The following is a 19,183-nucleotide window of genomic DNA, read 5'->3' on the forward strand; positions in this document are numbered from 1 at the left end:
TGCAGCAAACTTTGTACTGTTTATACAACACTAACTCTGTTTTGCTATCAGGTGATTAAAAGCTGCTTCCAAAAATGTGCATCCCCTTGTCAGCAGCACGGCTGCTTGGGGCACGGTGCTGGCGCTGTGCTCTCCGGCTGTGGCTGAAGGGTGCATGTCCGTTTAGGGAAGCAAAAGTATTTTGGGGGGTTTGATGCAATCTCTAACTGTTGGTAAATTGCTGCTGAATAAGCTACAAATCCCATCAAAATGACGATTTGCGACATAAGTTCTTACAGCTCACAGCTATGGAGCCTTGAATCATTACCACCAGGTGTGGAAAAGACCTTTTTTGCTTCCTAGCGTATACAAGCAAGTCAAGTGCCCTTTGCCTTCTGCCATTTTTAAAGGGCTGTGAGTGCTCTCATGATCCAGTTGCTCTCCCACCGTGCTGGCAGATTCCCTCCTTGGGCTCCCCAGAGGACCACTGATCACGTCCCTTCCTTGTGCCTGGAGCTGGTGAGACTTCTCTGTGCTTCCCCCCCATCTCCCCTGCTAAATATTATGAGCTGGGACTGAGGTGCCAACAGATTTATGATATTGACTAAAATTTGCAAGATATGAAAATTAAACACTGGGTAGGTTTATTTGTCTTTTGATTTTTTATCCTTTATGGTTCATGTTTTCAGTTTTTCCATGCAAGCATGAGAGCTTGAAACTTTGATTTTTACTAACTGCAAATTGAGATATTTTCCCCATAAACATACAATACCAGGTGCAGAGGGTGAGGCAGAAACTTGTGAAAACGTTCCCAAAGTTTTGCCAGTATTGTTGCCCTCCCAGCCCCAGCAGCCCAGCTGGGGCAGTGAGTGAGCCAAGGGAAAAGAGCTGGAAGCTCAACAGAGCTGCAGCCTCGGGACCGGGTGTCCAAGAGGCTGGGCTGATCCAGGGCTGGAGATCTGATGCTCCTGGCAGCAGAAGGCCCAGGGCACTGACAGCAGCTGGCCAGCTGCAGGGAACACCAACGCTTTGGTTAGATGTATTCACCTGACCCTGCCCAGACTCTGGAGGCAAGCTCATCTGTACTATCGGCTACTGAAACAGGGGAACCTGCTCCAGCAGCTGGACTAGATGATCTCCAGAGGTCCCTTCCAACCCTGACCGGTCTGTGATTCTATGAAACTTTTTTAAATTCAGCCTTCAGAGCCTGTTATCCACCAAGAGCACTGTGAAGCTGGCTGCTGGCATCCAGCTACGGATGCAGGGCTCGTGGACGAGATGAGGCGGGCACGCTGGGATAGAGGGCCAGCGGGCAAACTGGTCCTCCGTCCTGCCCAGGGCAAGCCAGGCAGCAGGCGGCCTTCAGGTCACTTCCGAAGAGAAGAGCAAAGTGTCTTCATCTGCGCGCAGGGGAGCGCATCCCCGGGAAGGGAAGCCCTGCGCTCGCTCTCCCTCCGCTAGATGTCAGCTGCGGGTCACGTACCGGCCGTGCGGGGAGCCACCGCCAGCCGGAGCAGCCCCGATGGCCCGCCGGGCACTGCGGCCTCTACAACTGGTGTGCTCACATCACCAGAGTGCCTGCTAATACGTTTGGAAATCTTCATTCCCCGTGGTTTATTCTTAACATTTTCTGGTGCGCAGCACAGCAATAAACGTAGCTACATCTGGTCTGGCCTGATCTTCATTTCAAGTTCTGTGGGGTCCTCGGGCATATTTCTCATCATGCTGATCTCACTGCTCCCCTACTTTAGGAATGCACATCGCAGCCAACTCCCCAAACCATAAAGTTCACGATTTAGGGGTTATCATGATTTCACATGAATTAAAAATGGTCTACGACTACTGTATTTCAGATCAGGAGAGGGGAAACATCTCTACTTTGGTGCTGTGGGGTTTAAGAGACTGTACTTCACATGAAGATAAATTCTCTTCCTTCAGCAGTGAGTGGGCTCAATTCAACATATCAATGACTTCTTGTCCCATAAGTAGTATTTTCTCTGATACTAGTAATACTTCTGATTCAGTTATAAAGCTCTAAGGAAATCAAGATTTGCCACAGAGGCGATTTCTTTCATCAGAGCCCCTGCTATATACTGGGAAAAAGCAGAGAAGTTTTAAAGTTCTGGATCCCTTTCACTGGAGTACAGCAATAGACTTAAAAAGACTCTAAAAACTCTTCTGGAAGCCTTGCTGGCTTCTTTGGAGAAGCGAAGAAAAAAACATCAGAAATACTCACGCTGCTGACCCAGCCGTGCAGGTAAAGTGTCAGGCAGTCAACAGCCAAAGCTGGATTTTTGCACAGATCTGCATAGCTGTGGTTTTACAGTTGCTTACTTTTCAGTACTGACATAGTCAAAGGCTCATGAGTCCAAACACAAAGATCTTGTGTAAATCTGTGCTCCAGTTCCTATTACAATCACAATGCTCATTACTCCAGTGGGTTATATTTGTTTGCTTTTCACAGATGGCAAATTGCCGTGGGTCAAGCTGTCATCTGTCTCACTCATGTATCCACTAGTGGTGGGTTCAGTCTGGGACTTTACAGCACTTCAGTGAAGAATCTGGTGAACTCTAAGCAATGTAAATAACTCCGATCACATAACAGTTTGCATACAGTTACTGCTTTTTCCTTATCAGATGTCTTTCTTGGGCATAAGCCTCATGTCTGTAAGGAAAACACTTTTTCCTTGCATGTCAGTCATGCAAGAAAGTTCTCCCAAAATTCAGTATTTAGATAGCCATCCCTCTATTATAAGTGGAGATGGCAACAAATCTTATATTTAACATTGCCTAACACTTGTTATTATAAGATCCAGTTTTCAGTTGCTTTTAATTTTGTCATATTTTAATCATTCTAGTCTGAAATTTTCCATCCTTGGTCTGTGTTGGGCTGAATTTTTTTGGGAACATTTCACTGAAAGCCGGTCAGCAACTTCCAAGAATGAGGTTAGTGAAAAATACGGTGGTTGGCCCACGCTGAAAATGTCTTACAGCGGTTCCACTGCAGTTTGGTGCTTCATGCAGGGCCTTGAAATTAGCGGGGGCTGATCCCTGGGGGCATCAGCCTGTACTCGCTGGCCAGATGAAAATCCAGCCAGCTCTGACCTAGCTGTAAATCACTGCGCTCCACTTACACATACTCAGCAGAGCTTGTCTGAAATCCAGATGTTTGCTTTGCTGAAGACTTGCCTAGTGCCGAGCATGCTTCTGCCCGCGGCCAAAGGAGCTCAGAAAGCCCCAAAGATGAGCAAAGGGCTGGCTGCCCCCCGTGCCACTTGTGCTTGGATCCAGCCTGAAACAGCACTGGAGGGGAGAAGGAAGAGAAAAAATAGTGGCTTAAAGCCGCAGGACAGAACCCAGGGACAGGCAGGGTGGGATGCGCAGGGGCAACAGGGTCAGAGACAGAGCAGGGGGGAGTAAATCAGGACAGGGGGAGGATGACAGGACTTCAGGTAGGTAGAAGAACCAAGAGAAGGGGACAAGTCTGAGGAAGAGGCAGAAGGGGACAGCCTGTGACATGCTGGCCAGAATGAGTTCTAGGAGACTACCAAATATTTGGCTGTTCTTTCTGTAACCATCTCTGTCTCCAAAGCCCAGAAGAGAGCTCCATTTGTTCTTGGCATTACTCTGTGGAACAGCAAATACTACAGAGCCCGTTGGGAAAACAGGTCTCATCTACCCCCAGCGTTAGATTCTCAAAAAGGAAAAGTGTTTCCCACTAGGTGATGCCTCCTCCAGCTCATGTGGCAGGGCTCTGTGCTGTGTCTGGATGTCTGACCATATAAAGTCTCACATCTCCCGTATACTGTCATATGTGGCACAACGTCACTTTTGAGCTTTTCTGCCCAGCTCACCTAACGGCCAATGTGTCACCCAACTATGAGTCTCCCCAAGAGGCAGCTGCACCTCACCTTGCCATCCGAACCAGAGTTAGAGAAAGGGTTTGAAGCCACCAGCTGTGACGAGCGTGCACCAGGAGAGCACCGAGCACAGATCTGCTGAGCCCGGGACAATGGGGCACAGGGAAATTGCAGGATGCCAAAGCAGAGTGGGTCTGCAAAGAAACACCGAGGCTGGTAACCCACCGCCGTTACCTGCTGGTAGCGCTGGGTGGGCACAGCCCCTGCCCCCTCGGTGAGCATTCGGAGCTGTTCCTGGGGTTACTGCCGAGCCCTAACCTCTGTGCTCTGCACTCTCAGCTGCAAAATAGAGATCCCACTGTCACCACACACAGCACCGCCTCGGGACCATTCTTTCTTGGCTGGGTTCCGCAAGAGGCTACTGGACTTGGACTGCCTGAAACAGGGCAATTCAAAGTCATGGACATGCTGGGAAAACCATGCCTTTTTGGGTCCTATCCCAGCTGCCTCAGGCTGCCGCTACGGTCCTGGATGTGACATCTCTTCTTTTTCCTCTGGAGAGTTTAGGTCAGAAAAGCAATGATCTTTTTTCCTTGCAAGGTGCACCAATCCCTTCTGCCCTCTCACAAGGTGAAGGGAATCAAGCACAGCAGACTTTCCAAATCACAGGCTGGATTTCCAACTTCATCCCAATCCAAGCCATGGCAGGACCTTTTGGCTGACAACTCCTTTGGCATTGTCCCACACCACATCCATCTTAGTTTCCCTGGACATGGCAGCTTGTAGGTGGAGCACAATGTATCCTGCCATCCATCAGTCTGAATCTTCCTACATCTCCAGATGTAACTCAGTAACCTGGATTTTTGTGGTATCTTTTCTTTCATCTCATTCCTACCCTTTTTCTCCCTTGCTCCTTTCCCTCCCCACCCCACCAAAAAAATTAAATAAAAAAAACACCCAGGAGAAAGCAGGAGCATGCTCCTGGGTCCTACTGTGGAAGTCTGTTCCCTTGCATCTCTTCAAGCAAGGAAGGTCTGGAGTGCTTTGTGGCACTAAAGAGAGATGAAGCAGTCTTCTCACCAGGTTACCCCTCTTCATAAAGATGCTGGAACTGCAGACTGACACCAGAAACACTGGAATCAAGCCAGTAGGTTGGGAGGAAAGTTCACATCAGGCTTTGATGTAGGAGATGCACTCGCTGTCACGTGAGGAGTCATGGGCTGCAGGTAGCAAGGAGAGAGTGCACCAGCAGGGTCATAGACTGAGCACACAACCATTAAAAAAAAAATTCAGAGAGCAGTTCCAGAGCCATTTAAATATTGCTTGGAAGAGCTGAAGAAGGGAGCACAATATTCTCAGTGTGAAAACATACAGCACTGCTCATCTCAGGCACGTATCTAAGACTACTGTCAAGCAAATAACTGCACAAGTAAGCACAGGCTGAAGTACATATGCAAAATAGGAGTAAGGGTATGAAGAGAGCAAGAAACGAGTTAGGGAAGAAGGGCTGAATCTGCTGTTTCCCAGAACACCCTTTGGTTCTCACTAGCTGCTACTGAGGCTGCCTCCAAAGACACTGTGCTCACACAAGGTGGAGCAGCAGAGATGCTCAGGCACCACTCAGCTTTGAGTTTCCCCCCTTGATTTTCATGGGCAGCTGTTCCTCTTAAAGCCAGGGAGTCAGAGGCAGCTAGGTACAACATTAACCAAAATACACCCTTATGTAGGTTTATTTTGTCCATCCCCTTACCTGGGCTACTCTGCTGGTTAGGCTCACGTAGTGCATTCTTTCTCTTCCTGCTTTGCCTTGTTTTTCAAGTACCACGGTGCTGACAGTGAAAAAGGTAGCTCACTCAAACCCACAGAGCACAATAAAAAGAAAAGCAAAGTGTACCTGGGACCTGCAGCCATCTGAGATGAAGGGCACACCAGGCCTGATGTCCCACTTCCATTTTACAAGGTGAGCAAAGCCACCACAGCTGGGAGTTGCCAGGAGAGTGCTGCTGCTGTCTGACCACCACCTGGGAATGGGCCAGGACCAGGGCTCCACCTGCCATTGCACAGCTGTCACAGGAGAGCAGGAAAGCAGGGCTGAGAGAAGCCACTTAGTCCACTCCTCTTCACAAAATCAGAATCAGCTATACCTGTGCCCATCTCCACTCCTCCAAAGAAAACCACTTTCACTGATTTACTACCCTCAACACAAGGAAGGCTTACCAATATTTCACCTGGATCTCCCTTTCCCTAATTAAGCCATTACCCACCTGCAGTGGGCACAGAACAAGATTCAATCCTGTTCTCTTTATGTCCATCTTTAAAACATGTAAAGAACATTGCCAGGCCACCACCCCCCGTTGTCTCTTTTGTAAATCAGACTATGCAAACTCCTTCAGCCTTTCATCATGAGCCATGTTTTGTAGCCTTCTGGTCATCCCCAAATCTGACTCCCCAGCTGTTCCACATCCACCCTTAATTACAGCACCAGAAACTGCTCATCATCCTCCAGCTGAGCCCTCTCCTGCCCTTATCTGGGACAGAGCAGAAAGAACATGATAATGCTCCTGTTTATTCAGCTGTGATGGTAGAAGAGTATTTTTGTGTTCATTACTCAGCAGTACATTCCTTACTCATTTCTTTAGATGTGCTGTTCCATCCCGAGATAAAGGAGCCAAATGCTTTTGTTCATCTCTTTCAGACAAAGAGGTGCTCTCATCCCTTTTCCAACTAGGATAAGGGTCAGGATAAGGCTAACAAGTCTCAAACCCCAGAGATCAGCCACCTTGCTAAGACTACCAATTTTCACAAAAAATATTGAGAATAGATGCCATAAGATGACTCCATCCCAATACACGACAGAGACACCCAAACACACCCAGGATGTCTCCTCAGAAACAGACAGAGAAGACCTGATATACGTCATATAAAGGAGGCCTCTGAACCGCAGCATCAAGAACAGTCTTGATCGTGATTCACATCAACCTGGAGATTTTGTGGTGATGGAAGGGCAGAAAATAAAGGAGATTTTCATTACTCAGTCCAAATGAGAACATGGACTCAAAACAGAGGGGCTCCTTTTAGCCTTGAGACTCAATTAGTAGTTAAGCAAAGCCCAGGACTCCGGAATCCCAGAACTGATGCCATCAGGAAAGGAAAACTGTACTGGTGCCTTGGAAGCTGGCTTATTTATTGTGGTTCACAATAATAAACAATTATTCTGTGGCAGCTTTCCACGGAGAGATTTCTCTGTCTCGCAGCAGCATTGCATGCACTTTCCAGCTTGGGCACACTCCCCCCTGCAGTGCTGCTCTCTAGCTCATGCCCAGCTGATAATTGATAGCTAAAGGCAGAAGATGTTTTCCTAATAAAAATTGCATCCTAGTTTTTCCAGACTATTTCTCCAGTTTCTCAAGGTCAGCTAAAGTAATTTCACACCCTCCCAATTCACTGTGATATGGGAATATTATGAGTGTTCTCTAGTCCGTCATCCATTCCATTAATTAAAAAGTTAGCAATAGAGATATCAACATATACTTCCAGGCTAACAGTGACCTAGCAAGAACTACTCTCCAAATATGCTTTTCAACCAATGTTGCATTCATCTGCTAAAAGTTATCCACAGGAAATATTTCCTTCTCTTGCTTCTGAGAGGCCCATAGGAGACAATGTTCAAAGTGTTACTGAAGTTCAGCAACACCTTTCTGCTGTTCTTCCCTATCCACAAGTCCCATCACAAAAGATTATTATATTAGCTTGGCATGATTTGTTCTTGATAAATCCATACCAGTTGCCACTCACCTTGTAGTTAACTTTTGGAGGCTCAACAATTGCTCCCCATGCCCCCTCATTACTGAAAAAAAAATACTGAGGCATTTATCTCTGTATGCCCCGATTCCTCAGGGGTAACAGCTAGTAGTTCTGGCTTTGCTTCAGACAATCCTCCCAGTATCCTAGCAGGAATTTGATCAAGTCCAACTGATTTGAAAACATCCCAAATATCTAACACTTCCATGCTATTGCCTGGTCTTGCAGCAAATTGAAAACATTCTCAGACATTCTTAGCAAGAGGAAGGCCATAGACAGTCATTTTGAAATTAAAATATTCCCCAACAGGCTGGAAAACCCAGGTATTTGGGTGCTGAAAAGCCCAGACTCAGCATGAGCACGCTTATGAGAAAAAAAAATAAGAAAGTTCTGAATCCTGAAAGAAAGCACTATCTCGAAGATGCAGATAATCCAGCAGGGCAAGAGAAAAAACACACGAGGTTTTCTACAAGGTACCAATAAAAGCTCCAAAGCAGTGGTACGTTCACTTCTACACAATGTTTGACATCTAACAAGCAGGTTGAGGAACCAGAATGTCTGCTCCAAGCCACCAGACACTGACATCCAGGCACCCTGGGGGAAGGCAGGCGGTCCACGGGCCACACCACCCAGGACACACCGCAGAGATAAACTATGCCAGAGCAGCGCTTCGCCTTACTGAAAGCTCAGCATCAGGTCACATTTCCAAGCTCACCAACTCAACAAGTGACAAAGTCTGTACAGGTTGAAATTCCAGGCCTAAATAAGACTACTGTAATTATGAAATATAATGTTACTGATGTGGGATAGCAAAATGCCTTGGATTCCATAAGCTGAAAAAAATCAGAGAGGCAGGAAAAACAGTAAGTAATGGGAGAGGTCAACTGCCCTCCTGTAGGTTGACAAATGTCATGCCAGGACATGAAAGAGATGACATCTTTGGGCTCTGTCAGCAATTATGCCATGGAGCAGCTGGTTAGAGAGCCCACAGGAGCAAAGGCAGCCCTGGTCTTTGTGGCTCTAGCCCTTCCAGTGGAAGCTCCGCTCTGCAACAGTGACCACAGAGGACTCTGCTTCACCAGCTCTACATGAGCACCACAGGCCAAATATGCCGCTGCCATTGTCCTCAGCATCAAGAAAAGCTATGCAGAACTGGGGAAGCTTGTTAAAAAGAAGCTAGAAAGGTCAGCAAAGAGAAATCCTAACAAGCGGCGTGGAAACTTCTGAAGAACACCAGACTGGAAGCATAACACCGCTGCGTATGACCTATTGAGAAAGGCTGGAGAATGGATTAAAGGAGGCCAGCACACATAAACAGCCAAGCAAGCAAGTTTATTAGCAGTAAGAAGGCATTTTTCAAAAAGATGCCTATTGTATCCAAACCAATAAAATGAAATGAATAGCATAGTCAAGCAGATTAAAAGCAAAATCCTAATTAGGAAGGCTAAAAAAGAGTTTGAGGAGAACTAGCTAAAGAAAGTACTAGTTTTAACTAGTACTTCCTCAAAAATGTCAGAGGCGGAAAAAAAACTGTGAGAGACTCTGCTCGGCCAGCTAGTGACATGGCAAAACTTGGAGACAGTGTAGCCACTGCACATTGCTGGTCACTGGGAAGACCTGGGGGAAGTTTTCACATGGGGGAAAATGTAGAGGACATGCCTGAAATTAAGGTGATTGTGGATGAGATTGTTTGAAACAGACAAAGTGAGAAAGAAAAAATTGCTGGGGCCAGATGGTACCCAGCAGAAATCAAGGATGAAAACACCAAGTGGCCAGTGACCACTTGTCATGTGCAACCTCCCACGTGAAACCTCCTTGGGACCTGAAGAGTGGAAGGTGGTATGTATGGAGTCAATCTTTGAAGCATTTCCTGGGAGGCATCCAGGGAAGCACAGGTCTTATGCTTCATATTGTTTTTTAAGCCTAGAAAGGTGAGCAGCTCAGCTCCAGAGGACCAGGGTGCGCATGTGTGAGCAGGCAAAGTCTGCTTTTGATGAATCGTTAGCACACAGTAGAGAATTCATTGATATGTGATTAAATAGAACATACTTCAGGAAAATGCAAAATTACATGTGTAAAGAGAAGTCCTGTCTGAGAAGCTTCCTTGGACATTTCTGAAATGATCAGCAGCAGGCAGGTAAAGATGGCCCCATAGACAGAATCTGCCTTCAAAAGTTGCTTGCTAGAGGCTGCAAAGTACACTAAGCAGCCAAAGCATAAGAAGGAAAATCCTGAAAAAGATTTAGTTGAAGTAAAGGAAATAGAATGTAGGAGCAAACATTTTCAGACCAGACGGATGTCACCAGAATTGTTGCACAAGGGTCTGTGCTGGGGCCTATGTTCAACTCACAAATGACCTGATGGCACAACAATATTCAAGCTCACAAGGACAAAGGCAGGCTGTGAAGGATGGTGGAGGGATTTTGGACAGCTGAGTAATGAATGAATAAATTGGTGGGCAAAATTTAGTGCAGATAAGTAAAAAGCAACATACACAAGGAAAAATTGCCATTTCTTATATGAACTGATGACCTCATGCTGACCATTACCACTAAGCGTTGAAATATGAGGGTACAATTCCATGAGGATGCTAGCTCAGTGCTCAGGGGCAAGTAAAAAGCAAATCAGAAGTTAGGAGTCACTAAGGAGACAGCAGACAACAAAACAGTGAGTAACAACATGCCCGTGTATAAGGCCATAGTTAGCCCCAAACTTGAACCTGCATGCAATTCTATTGCTACCAGGTATCACAGAACTGGAAAACATTCCCAGAACAGCTGCAAGGATGAACAAATGCATAGGATGACTTCTGTAGGAGAAATGACTCAGTAGACTAGAACTTTTCTGTCTGGAAAAGAACTGGCATAAGAGAGTTCTGCAAAAGCTTGAATGAAATTGTGATGATGCATAACAATAGACTGTCTACTCCAGCTCAAGAACTAGGGACAACAAAATGAAGCAATCAGGTTAAAAAAACCAACAAACAAAAGTGAGTTTTCAAACAAGTAATAAAACTTGAGTACTTCATCTAAAGATGTTTTTGATGTGAAAAACCTACAAGGATTTGAGAGAAGGACAAATGTTTGGAAGTACACTACATCAAAGAGATATTTGAGAAAAAACCATCAGGAAATCTCTGGAACTAAGTCTGTTTGGCAGTTAGGAGTGTCATTAATGCCTCACCTGTTCTTACCCTTCTAACACCTGCTGTGGTCATTGTTGCACAGAAGCTACCAGGCTATGAGTATCAAAGCCAGGAGAGCGGTTCTCATACCTCTTTTGCACATAGAATCATTTAGGTTGGAAAGTGTTACATCACTATCAAAACTAGCCACGTGTAACAAGGCTTTTACCCTTCCACCCCAGGTTAACTTCAATAAGTGGTTCCCACACCTCGCCCTGGCACAGCCACCACCCCCCACAAGGTTTCTAAGATTTATCTACTGTTCCTGCTGTTTCTTCATACTCTTCAGGCCAGTCCCTCTGCTTCTTGCCTCTGCTGCATCCTTCTCCTTGTCTCTCCTCATCCAGGGCACACTCTCCCCTCCCTCTGCTTCTTCCAGCTCTCTCTTCCTTGGCTGCTCCTCTTCCCGCCCCCCCTTAGAGCCATTTAACTCCTTAGCAGGAACCAGCCACGGCTGCACCTCATCCCCATCAGCCACCCCGCCGCCCCTGAAGCCAGCCCACAGCTGCATATTGTCAATGTTAATTAACCTGCCTTCATGCCTCTAGAATTCCTCTACAGAAAAAGACCTTTAAGATCATCGAGTCCAACCACTAACCCGGGAGTGCTAAGGCCACCATCAAACCATGTCCCTAAGGACCACATCTACACATCTTTTAAATACCACCACAGATGGTGACTCCACCACCTCCCTGGGCAGCCTGCTCCAATGCTTGACAACCTTTTTGGTGAAGAAATTTTTCCTAATATCCAATCTAAACCTCCCCTGGTGCAGTTTGAGTCCATTTCCTCTTGTCCTCTGGCTTGTTACTTGGGAGAAGAGACTATCTCCCACCTCACTACAGCCTCCTCTCACGCAGCTGCAGAGAGCAAGAAGACCTTTTCTCCAGGCTGACCCCCCCAGCTCCCCCAGCTGCTCCTCATAGCACTTGTGCCCCAGCCCCTTCCCCAGCTCTGTTGCCCTTCCCTGGACATGCTCCAGCACCTCAAGGTCTGTCTTGTAGCGAGGGGCCCAAAACTGAACCCAGGATTTGAGATGCAGCCCTCCAGTGGGACAAGGGGAGCAATCACTGGCCTAGTAATGCTGGCCACACTATTTCTGAATCAAGCCAGGATGCTGTTGGACTCCTTGTCCACCTGGGCATGTTGCCGGCTCTTGGTCTACACCTCCAGGTCATTTTCTGCCGGGCAGTTTCCAGCCACTCTTCCCCAAGCCGTAGCTTTGCATAGGGATGTTGTGACCCCAGTGCAGGACCCAGCACTGAGCCTGGCTGAACCTCATACAACTGGCCTCAGCCCATGGGTCCAGGCCATCCAGATCCCTCTGCAGAGCCCCCTGCCCTCAAGCAGATCAACACTCCCCCAAAACTTGGTGTCACCTGTAAGCTTACTGAGGGTGCACTCAAGCCCCTTGTCCAGACCATTGATAAAGCCATTAAAAAGGACTGGCCCCAGTACGGAGCCCTGGGGAGCACCCTGTGTGACCAGCAGCCAGCTGGATGTAACTCCAGTCCCCGCCACTCTGGGCTCGGCCACCCAGCCAGCTTTTCACCCAGCAAAGCATACACCCAGCCAAGCCATGAGCAGCTGGTTTCTCCAGGGGCGTGCGGTGGGAAGCGGTGTCTAAGTCTGTCAATACGGTGCCAACAGCCCTTTGAGTGACCGGTCTGGGGTGTGCACCGTAGCTACATTCAGGCCAGGAGCAACAAACAGTACAAGGGTCATCATCTACCTTATCCACGCGTTATCAAAGCCCCGTGCACTCAGCCTCTCCAGTGTACCCTCATAGCCTGAGTGTGCAGTAGATGGTACGGAGTGTCTTTCTCTAAGCAGGCTTTCTAACTCGTCTATTCCCCATTTTTAAATAGATGGAAAGATAAACATTCTTTGTAAACATGAACTGCAAAACCAGTTACTAGTTCACATCTGGCTCCTTAGATAATGGCAATTATTTCAGCAGTTTATAGCTGTCTAAGCGCAACCGCACGTCTCTGTGCAGCGCACAGTAAGACCAGTTCTGCTGGCCAGCCTACGTTTCTTGTCCAGTTTCATCTGATCATGCCAAGGTGTCACCAATGCGGTTCCAGTCCCTTCTACCATCCATCTCCTTGATCCAAATCGTCCGCTTTTCATAGTGTTTATGCAAAAAAACTGGCTGTCAGATATGCATACTTTTGTACTACCCCACAATATTAAATCATCAGCCCTGACAGAACAGAAGGAACTCCTTGGGATGAGTTTGGTTGGTTGAATTGGTTTGCTCCATTGGAACAGGGCAGGAATTGCTCCATTTGGCCAGCTCTCCTACTAGATTATTAAAGAACTCTTTAGAATGTAGTATCTATTACAATGAGAAATTTGAATGACTGCATCATTTCCAGTGTGGTTTTGATTTTTTTTTATATGCACCACTTCTTTCTCATCATTTTATTTTAGAGCAAACGAAAGCTTGGGGGAAAAAAATAAGCAATCACTCTTCCTTAATTAAGGGATATCATTCCCTCTGGTGAATTTGTGGAGAGCAGGAACAGAATAAATTTCTTTTCATTTCCTCACTGGGAATATTAAATGCAATGCAGCTAATTTGTCTGTGAATTAAACTTCCAGCTTTTTTCAGCTGTTTAGTGCTGCTCTTATCTTTTATTTTACTGTAGCAGGGGAAGATGCAGCACTATGCTAGCTGAGGTGTAGTGGAGGGAAAAAGCTTTGTATTTTGCTTGCTTTTTCTGGTATTGAATTTCTGTAACAGAGAGGCATATACAGAAAATAATACATGTAGTTGCTCTACGACTCAATTTCTTATCAATCTTCTCAGCCTATTGAAAACAATAATTCTCCTTTAGAAAGCCAACTTACAACAGCTGACAGGGATTCTTATTTTTCAAAGTGGCATTCTTCCTCCATTTTCACAGGTTTCATGTGTGTCACTTCTGCCGGCTCCTATCAGCCAGCGGGTCTGCGGCAGGAGCATTGAAACCAGCCCCTCTCAGTGCATTTCCCCGTAGGTCTGGAGCCTGGGCAAGATTTGGGGGGGGCTGCTGGGGGCAGGTGGCGGTGGCAGTGACACACATCCTCAGGCTGGGCCGAAGGACACCAGAGCCTCTGTGCTGTGTTAAGACTCCCTCCAGCCTATTCCTTCCAGAAGCAAATCCTGCACTCAAGCAGGATGAGGAGGATTATTTCCTTTTCCTTTCATCCTGTCCTGATGAAAAGGATTATTTCTTTAGAGCAAAACCGTACGGAGTAAACATGTTATAACGTAGCAGACCAACATATCTGCTTGCAGACAGAACCCACTGGCCGCCCCATACATTCATCTTCTCTCCCTTCCTCCACTCCCAGCACTTTTTAACTGTTCAATGTCTTTTCCAGCTGTGTCACTTTTGAAGCCTGAAATCTGGCTGTTGCTCGGTTAGTTTGGAGGTTGGCTGGAAACGTTGCTTACTTGTTGGCTACTGCATTGCTCTCCTGCTTACTTTTCCTGCAACAAGGCCAATTCTTGCCCCAGTGAAAGCATTATAATCTCAAGTATAGTAAATCATCTCACTAATAAAGTCACCCTAAAATTATTATATCTCATTATTCTTAATTAATTTGCAGTGTTTCCACATTTTCCCCCAAGCTCCATGCTGGAGAGAAGAGGATATACAGCCTTTCTCAGAGCAGAATTAAGGATGCGCTCCAAGAAAGAGCCTAGGGTAAATTTTACTCAAAACCAAGATCCATTTTGTCCCTAATGTTCCATGTTTGGGCTGTATTTTACATGTGGCAGAGTGGACATTTAAGTTTACACCGAGTTTAACAACTCCTTGACTGTTACTGAACAGGAAGAAATAAGACTGGATATGTTTGTTACATTCACATGTGAATTGATCATGTAAAAACTTTCTTGCCCTATTTACTGTAAGAGCTTACGAAAACCTGTCTAGATATGAACCTGGTACTCCTTTAAGCAGGCCTTCTATGGGCTGCTGTTCCACTTTTCCATTACATCTATATCTGCCTGAAAATCAAATAGAGTATGCAGATAAAAAAGTGTTTCTGTATTATATGTCATGTTTGTAGTTCCAGATGAGCTATGGTTCTCCTTCACAAGCTTTCTGAAGTGGCCGAGGAAAGCAAGGACGCTGCGGCTAGGAGAAGCCTGCAGAGCACAGGTAGTGGTTCCCTTGCCCTCCTCGGACACCAGCAGGCTGGCTGACCTTTGGCAATTCACTTCTCAGGATGTTCTTTCACTTGGGACTTCTATTTTCATCAAGGAACAGTGTCCTGAAGGATGTGCTGTTTATGTCATCCAAAGAATGGTGTACGACACTTGACAGAACGCAGTTGCCTTATCATGCAAATAGTCGCCTGCTATATCAACATCTTAATTTTCTCTCCTTATCTCTTGAAATTTTGACATATATCCTCCTGACTGGCCTGTCCCAGACCCACACACCCTAAATCCTAGCTAGCCTATGGGATGGGAATGGATGCAGAACTGGTGGATGGTCTGCTGGTAAAGCGGGGAGAGCACAGGTCTACCCTTGTGCTCCTGGGCTCTCGCACTGTTCAGGCATCTCAGGAGATACCAGCTGTGGGTAAAGGTGCTGATGTTTCCTGGGAAGGTGCATTCAACAAGCAGCAGTGGGAAGCTGAACCTCTGCAGTGAACCTGTGGAGTCCATCAGACGTTTCCTCTGCTCCCCACCTGCTCTTCTCAAAGTGTCCGCATTCAGTCCCTACAGCTGACTCCACCGTCCTGGAAACAATCCTGAGGACTACAGGGCAGAGTCACATCAAAAAGGTGTCACCCTCAACTGAAAAGAGCTCCTAAAGCCTCATGAAAAATTAGGAAGAAAATGCCTTACTGCATTTTAGAGGAAACTAAGAAATAACGAAGGCTAAGGGCAGACAGCAGTGCCCTGCTTTGGAGGAATATCTTGAAATGGAAGTTTGAACGCATCTTGTGTGGCTTAACATCTGGTAGAGTGGAAAACCTGGGTGACAGCTTTGGATCCAGGTCTGAATAACATTTGCATCCATTTAGGTCAAATGTATGGCATATATTTGATCTTGTTAGGCTCTATGGCTTAGACTAGAGGAAGAACTAAAAAAAAAAAATAATTTAAAAAATGGAGCCTGTGTCTCTTCTCCAGTATGTTCAGCACACTTAACGTAGCTGTCTTATCCTTTTATGAAAAACATACACATATTTGAAGTCCTTTTCTCCACCTGTCCTCTCCTCAAAGAGGCAGGGTCTGGGTTTATTATTTCCTGCTACAAGCAGGCCCATGACATGGGAACAGGGGCTCAAAAATTTTGTTCAGAAAAAAAAAAAAAAGAAGAAATAAAAAATGCTTTAAGCCATCTATCCTCCACTCATTACAAGGAATCCATATGCTCGGGGATACAAAGCCAGCCTCTTCCCTTTTCACACAGTGGAGGTGCAATGGCATTTAAATATAGCAAACAGAAGTAAAAGGCGTGCTGGCAAGAGGAGACGACTGGAGCCCCAAATCTCTTTTGTGAAAACACACATGAACAACATCAAGGTTACAGCAGAGCAGCTGATACTGCCTTAACACAGCACAAACCTGCTCCCAGGGTCTGTTGCTCCCTTAGGCTTAGATCCCTTCCATTTGCACAGCTTGACAGTACAAGGACAACCGATGCTGGAAGAATATGGGCTCAGTATGTCAGTCCAGCAAAAGGAGATGAATAACTATCATACAGATGGTGTGTGCTTGGAGGAGAGGACAGGATGGAGACACTCTCCTTATAGCTGGCCCAAAATTTAATCATCTGTGCACCTGGCTTCAGACAAGAGCGGAGATGTGGTTTTAGTTAGGGGTGTATGCTGCATCACAAAGGCAGAACGTCTATTAGTTAATGGCTAGTATCAGCTTTCATGCCTTTTAAAGCCATAAATATTTTAAATATCAAGGCCTTTTTCTTTCATGTGTGTATCTATTTCTCTTAAGTGCATTCCACTGCTGTCTGTCCCCTTCTCCTCTGCTCTGCTCTGCAAAAGATTAGACATGATTTTGTCTGGTGGCCACCTCCAAGCCTTCAGTCACAGAAGGTGTTGCTGGCTTACCACAGGTCACGTCACATTAATCCATAATTATTTCATAATTCCTGTTCCCTTTGAGAGAGGACTTCACATTAGAAGGCTGGGCACTCAGTCTCACAAAGATGTTGGAGATTATGGCTCACAGCAGGGATCAGGCACTGCTCTGGGAGATATGGGTTAATTCAAGAAAGGCAGTGTGAAGCAGTGACAAAGCTCATATTCCACTTGCCTGTAGATGCCTGGGACTGCTACAGAAGCACAAAGGCAGGCCTGTCCCACACGGTTAGAGCAGCTTCTGAGAGCCTCGAAAGTGCAGGGTGGGGCCTGATATCTGTGTCCGTTTGATACGGAGTTGCTGTTTGATTCGCCAGATGTGCTCTCCCCCATTCCACTCACCCATCATCTCATTTCCTCTCCAGCAGCGACTGTGGTATTCAGAGTGTGTTTCTACATATAAGGGCTTTCCTACTTGGTGCTGGGCAGGTTTTATTGGAAAGGCGTACTGTTCCTTTGCCCTTGTGATGGGGAATACACTGACCTCTCCCCTGCCTTGCCTAACGTGAGTCTTCTCCCACTCCCCACTCAGCTGGCACGACAAGGATAAATGGACTTGCCTCCTTTTCTATGTATGTATTCCGCTCCACGGGAAGTCCCCGCTCTTTGCATTCATTAGACATCAAAATCAGTTAGTGATGTCTGTTTCCACGGTGACATACAACAGAAATCTCCAAGTGGGGGGGCTGACAGCACAGGTGAATCGTACAGTGATGGGGAGAAATATGAACGTGAATTTACCCTTGGAGAGAACTGTTCACAGTACAGACAAGCTCCAGGGATGTGTCCAGATCCCCTGAATTCCCCTGAGAAACACTCGTGTAATTAATTTAAAATAGACAATTCCGGCTCCTCCAACTTAAGTTTTTGTTTTAATAATGCCAGATGTTAAAAAAACTGGCAGCCTTTTTGGTTCCAGAAGTAACAATAGGACCTAAATAGTAGCTAAATCCTGGCTGAAGGATGTAGGGACAGCAGAGACGTAGCTCCATTATTCTTATCCTACATGTGGCATACAAAGAGGAATAATCCTGTTTAACTTCTGGCATCATCTGGTGGCAACAGAACATGACAGAAACTCAAGACTTTTCATCTTATGAAGCTTATCTGTCTTTAACACGCTTTTTATGAGTGCATACTTTGCAAGTTTTGTCATTTTCTGGGAGTAAAAGCCTCCCTGCACAATTGGTCATAAATGCAGATTTGCCTGTGTATGCCATGTGGGTCGCCCGGGTCCCTGACGGTTGAGCGCTCAGATGCTCTCTTTAGGCATTTCAGCATTGAGACTCTGCTGCATTATGATCACTAGCAGCACGAAAAATTCCTACTTTTATCAAGGTTGATGAGCAGGTAAGTTTGTAATCACTTGTCTGCTGCTGAGGCTTATGTGTCCAAAACTAGATTAGCTCTGTAATTTTCACAGTCATATATTTAGAGGTGTTTAGCTGAAGTGACTTCTTTAGAGACATCAATTGTTGCTTTCACATTGTCCTTTAAGAACGATCTGCTAGACCTCGAGCAGCTGGGGTCCAGATTGGAAAGAAGATGCCTACAGCAACTGAATATGTCATTTAACATCGTAAGCTTCACAGAAGGTGTTAAAGGGAGCTGGCATGCACGCTATGCAGGGGCCAGAGGGATTCAATCATACACTGTGCAGTTTCAGACAACCCAACTGCAAAGAAAGAATGAAGTGAAATTTGTGCTATTATCTAGGAACAGTCCAAAACACTTTGAAGTCAATGGAAAGATTTTCACTGACTTCCAGAGCTCTGGATCAGGTCCTGGATAGTCTTATACAGAATGACAGGGAACTTTCATCTTCAGGAATTCCTCTCAAGGGACGTTGCATTAAATGGCCTTTACTAGCTGTCAGGGTCGGCATATCTTTAGATAATGACATGGAAAATGTTTGGATCTTCATGGCAACTTCAGCTGTTGTCCACTAAGTGATTCAAATCTAGACACCTACACTGAGATGTATAGATCTATATTTAACATCTCTATAACTGAGGTCAGACGTGCAGAGAGGATGAGCTCTTAGCGCTTGGCATTGAGGTTCATGACAACTGTGGGTGACTATTGGATCTAAAAGACTTGTGTTTTGCTGCGGTGCCTAAATGCAGATTAAGCAGAGGGATGCACCCGGGAAGAGGCCCTGTATCCAACAGTGGATACCCATGTTTGCTCACAAACACACCTTTGCTCTTATGCAAGTGTCTGCAATCAAAAAGCAAGCATTCCACAA

The sequence above is a fragment of the Falco cherrug genome, chromosome 5 (genome assembly GCF_023634085.1).
Source record: "Falco cherrug isolate bFalChe1 chromosome 5, bFalChe1.pri, whole genome shotgun sequence".
NCBI lineage: Eukaryota > Metazoa > Chordata > Aves > Falconiformes > Falconidae > Falco > Falco cherrug.